The sequence below is a fragment of the Engraulis encrasicolus genome, chromosome 8 (genome assembly GCF_034702125.1).
Source record: "Engraulis encrasicolus isolate BLACKSEA-1 chromosome 8, IST_EnEncr_1.0, whole genome shotgun sequence".
In the NCBI taxonomy this organism is placed as follows: Eukaryota; Metazoa; Chordata; class Actinopteri; order Clupeiformes; family Engraulidae; genus Engraulis; species Engraulis encrasicolus.
In genome coordinates, this window is record NC_085864.1 from 9,295,108 (window position 1) to 9,300,107 (window position 5,000).

Here is a 5,000-nt window from a genome sequence, read left to right on the forward strand (position 1 = left end):
ATGATGCTAGCATAGAGCATTGTAGTGCACTGCGCTAATACGCTGTAACATACACGGTAGGCCTACATACAGTATGTTTGCCCACTGAGACCAGGGCCCATATCCCACCTGTGTTACTACACAAGCCTACTATACCGCTTGCCAGGCCTGGATTGGCCATAAGGCATACAGGGCATTTGCCAGCTGGACTGTTGATGATGATTTTGGCCTGGTCCTCCCCTCAATGCAGTGGTCCTCCCCTCAATCAGTCCTCATGCCGCTACAGCTGACCTCTCCAAGTCAGATTCAAATATTATTTTTGTCTGTTGTGGTCAAATTAGATGTAATACACTCTAAAAAGAGCTGGGTTATTACTTTGACTAAACCCCTGGGTCAATTGCTTTTCTATGAAAAATGGGTCAAATATAACCCATATTGGGTCATTTTCCGTACCCATTACCTGGGTTATTCGCTAAACCCACATCAGCACCCAGGCCCTGGGTCATTTCAACCCTGTAATCTTGTCAAGATATTTGAATTTTGAATTTTACCGCCCGGACGCCATTGCCAAAACGGCTAGTAAACTACCAACGTCCAGAAGAAAGGACACCGGATGGCATGTGAAAGCATTGTTTAGGTAAGTGTGCGCCTTTTATTACATATAAACTTGCCATGCGGTGTAAATATGCGTCAGCCGTGATTTCCTGTGTGTGGCGAGTATATTAAGGCACATTTCATAGAAAGCTATACCCATTTCGAGTAGGCCTAATAGGAGGAAACGGTAACTAATCTTTTAAGGGGAGCAAATGAATAAGCACTTTGTCATAACTGCAGCGGTTTGCTATCCTGTGGTGGATTTGGGAATATATTTGCTTTTGCTACATTTCATTGGAAAGTAGTATGTTCGTCCAGCCTTCGTCCAGGTTCTGTCAACGGTGGTTAGTTAGCTAATAACCAAGACACTACGGTAAGTCATAATGTTAGCCCTTCTGGGATTCATTTGGTTGCTATTTAGCATAGTTCTAGCTTATAACGGGTGGTTGGCTGTCAGTGGTTGGGCAGATTCTTTTTAGGTAGAGGGCTAAGTGTGTCTACTCGACGATAAATTGAGGTTCAGTACACAGTGAGGCGATATACTTTCTATACGGGCTGTGATACTACTAGCCTAATGCAGGACGCAACTGACACAAATCTGAGAAATTAGGTAGCTAACTAATACTATATCTAGCCGCTACCTGGCTCCACTCAACCTAGAATTCTGTTCATAACGACAGCATTTTCGTTTGGGGGCCGCAAGCTGGCATCTGAAGGCTGTCTTCGGTTTCCACAAGTGTCATGTTAGTTCTACATACTGTAGGGGAGTCGACGGGCTTTCTTCTTTTTCTGTGTCAACTAGAACTAGTTTTATGAGAGCAAGTGCTTGTGTTGTGTGACTTCTCCTGACTCCTGCGATGTTCTTCCGAGGCCGAGCTCACTGCGACTTGCACCTTTCACAAGTCCGAACTCTGATAAAGGCAGAGGGAGGGATAGCTAGCTCGCGCATTAAATATTACCGGTATGTTAGGTGTGGTAAGTCGCATCGTGTGTTTGGGCAGCTTGCCTGTGCAAGAAAATGTTGTCGCGACAATTGTTTATTGTTTGTGTGTCAACTGGCGTTTCCTATCTCGTATGTGCTTTGCTTGCTTGATTTAGAGTCGTAGCTCTACGTAGCTGTTTGATAAATGCGGATGAAGGCTACGCGTGGAAAACGTGTTTACATTCACCAGTCGTTGTGTTCCAAAATTACTTAAATGCGGAGGGAATAGTTATCCAATTTCTTTCATTCACGAGCAGGGATGTGTTGCTTTGTTGACGCTACAGGGAAGTTTCCTGGTTTAAAGACATTTGTGGCTATAGGCAACAGCTACTTCAACATGCTTTGTTTATATTTTTGTTTATGTAAATGAAAAATGTAAAGTTGTGTGTAGTAGTGAGACAAAAGCCTTTCATACATTTATTTAAGGTTGTCTGTTGTCTGTTTGAAGGTGTGTCTGCAAAGCTCTGAAACGTTTTGTCTTTTTTTATCTCTTCTGCTCTGGATAAGGTGGACTTCTCTCCTCTGACCGGTTACCAAGACAGCTGGGTGTGTAGGAAACTGGAACTAAGTCACTGAAGAAGTAAACCGATGAAAACCGATTTGGATTGTCTGAGAGATGTAAGTCAGTGAGTTTTAGCTGCAAAAATGACTCTACTTGGACCATGCTAGAAAATATTTGTTTATTACTTAGTAAACTTTCATGCAAATATCAAATTTGGCAATATGCAGCCCAGTTTCAATGAGCAGCATAGTTGCAGTACCTTTTTTGACCATTTCCTGCACAGTGTCCCTTTAAAGGAAAATCCCTACTAGTTTCAACATCCAATTATATTGTTCTCACTACCACTGGTTTGTCAGGACCCAACAACGCAGTTCAGGATAAATGTGTATGTCAACTGTATTGTAGGCCTATGACTTTAACAATAAAATCACAATAACTGCTTATTTTTTGGCTGTAGGACACAAGTAAAAGGAGAAGAATGCTGCTCAGCTGGGTCGGCGGCCACACTACTTATTCAAGAAGCTCTTGGATATCATCGGCATGTATGAAGTACGTTTTTAATGTCATGCACAACAGCAGGCGTGAATGCGCTCGCACACGCGCGCGCGCGCACACACACACACACTAACAATGAGAGCTGGCCTGATATTGTTCTTTGATGCTGTGAATGTGTATGGAATGCCTACTGTCTGGTGTCACTTCAGACAATTTTGCTACGGTTTACTGTATGTTCTGTCTATCTTTCTGCCAAACTCTCAAACTTGTTGTCTGTCTTTTTGTCTTCCTCTTTGGGCACCGGCAGGCACAGTCATTCCGGTAGTCCGTTCCTCGATGGACGTGATGACCTGGCACCAAAACCGCTTAATGTGTACGGAGCTGTGTCTGCATCGAGGGAAGAACGCGGCACTGAAATGTGAGTGTATGATCCAAGAATTGTAAACATGGGTACCAGTTGTACTATACATTTCACAGTAAAATCCCAATTACTCATAGTTATTCATTCTTTTTCTGCTGTAGGACACAAATGAAAGAAGATTACTTCTGCTCTGCTGGGTCTGTGACACTATTTATCCGAGGAGTCCTCAAACATCAGGATGTAGGAAGTAAGATCTTTTTATGTCATGCATAACAGCCCATGCGTGCACGCACACGCACACACACACACACACACACACCACACATATGCTCATACACACATGCACACACACACACACACGTACAAAACATGTGCATGCACACCCCACTCTACACCACACACAGATAAACACACACAACCTTAAAGGGACACTGTGTGAGATTTTTAGTTGTTTATTTCCAGAATTCATGCTGCCCATTCACTTATGTTACCTTTTTCATTAATGCTTACCACCACCATCAAATTCTAAGCATTCATTATGAATTGAAAAATTGCACTTTTCATACATGAAAAGGGGGATCTTCTCCATGGTCCGCCATTTTGAATTTCCAAAATTAGCCATTTTTAGCTGCAAAAATGACTCTACTTGGACCATAGTAGAAAATATTTGTTAATTACTTGTAAACTTTCATGGCAATATGCAGCCCAGTTTCAATGAGCAGCATAGTTGCAGTACCTTTTTTGACCATTTCCTGCACAGTGTCCCTTTAAAGGAAAATCCCTACTAGTTTCAACATCCAATTATATTGTTCTCACTACCACTGGTTTGTCAGGACCCAACAACGCAGTTCAGGATAAATGTGTATGTCAACTGTATTGTAGGCCTATGACTTTAACAATAAAATCACAATAACTGCTTATTTTTTGGCTGTAGGACACAAGTAAAAGGAGAAGAATGCTGCTCAGCTGGGTCGGCGGCCACACTACTTATTCAAGAAGCTCTTGGATATCATCGGCATGTATGAAGTAAGTTTTTAATGTCATGCACAACAGCAGGCGTGAATGCGCTCGCACACGCGCGCGCACACACACACACACACACTAACAATGAGAGCTGGCCTGATATTGTTCTTTGATGCTGTGAATGTGTATGGAATGCCTACTGTCTGGTGTCACTTCAGACAATTTTGCTACGGTTTACTGTATGTTCTGTCTATCTGTCTGCCAAACTCTCAAACTTGTTGTCTGTCTTTTTGTCTTCCTCTTTGGGCACCGGCAGGCACAGTCATTCCGGTAGTCCGTTCCTCGATGGACGTGATGACCTGGCACCAAAACCGCTTAATGTGTACGGAGCTGTGTCTGCATCGAGGGAAGAACGCGGCACTGAAATGTGAGTGTATGATCCAAGAATTGTAAACATGGGTACCAGTTGTACTATACATTTCACAGTAAAATCCCAATTACTCATAGTTATTCATTCTTTTTCTGCTGTAGGACACAAATGAAAGAAGATTACTTCTGCTCTGCTGGGTCTGTGACACTATTTATCCGAGGAGTCCTCAAACATCAGGATGTAGGAAGTAAGATCTTTTTATGTCATGCATAACAGCCCATGCGTGCACGCACGCACACACACACACACACACACACCACACATATGCTCATACACACATGCACACACACACACACGTACAAAACATGCGCATGCACACCCCACTCTACACCACACACAGATAAACACACACAACCTTAAAGGGACACTGTGTGAGATTTTTAGTTGTTTATTTCCAGAATTCATGCTGCCCATTCACTTATGTTACCTTTTTCATTAATGCTTACCACCACCATCAAATTCTAAGCATTCATTATGAATTGAAAAATTGCACTTTTCATACATAAAAAGGGGGATCTTCTCCATGGTCCTCCATTTTGAATTTCCTAAATTAGCCATTTTTAGCTGCAAAAATGACTCTACTTGGACCATGCTAGAAAATATTTGTTTATTACTTAGTAAACTTTCATGCAAATATCAAATTTGGCAATATGCAGCCCAGTTTCAATGAGCAGCATAGTTGCAGTACCTTTTT

General features: G+C 42.3%; 1 protein-coding gene and 1 long non-coding RNA gene across 3 annotated transcripts in view; one reads left to right on the forward strand and one right to left on the reverse strand.

Moving 5' to 3' along the window:
- The window catches only part of pcp4b (Purkinje cell protein 4b), an 85,649-nt gene that overhangs the window by 25,216 nt on the left and 55,433 nt on the right, over positions 1-5,000 (reverse strand). The window lies entirely within an intron of this gene.
- Positions 3,915-5,000, forward strand: part of LOC134453484 (uncharacterized) — a 1,663-nt gene continuing 577 nt past the window's right edge. Inside the window, exons 1-3 of one of the 2 annotated variants that reach the window (XR_010035623.1) lie at positions 3,915-3,939; positions 4,193-4,303; positions 4,408-4,493. This is a non-coding gene — a long non-coding RNA (uncharacterized LOC134453484). Of the gene's footprint in view, positions 3,940-4,025; positions 4,304-4,407; positions 4,494-5,000 lie in introns of those variants that run through there. The other variant, XR_010035622.1, reaches the window with a different exon arrangement.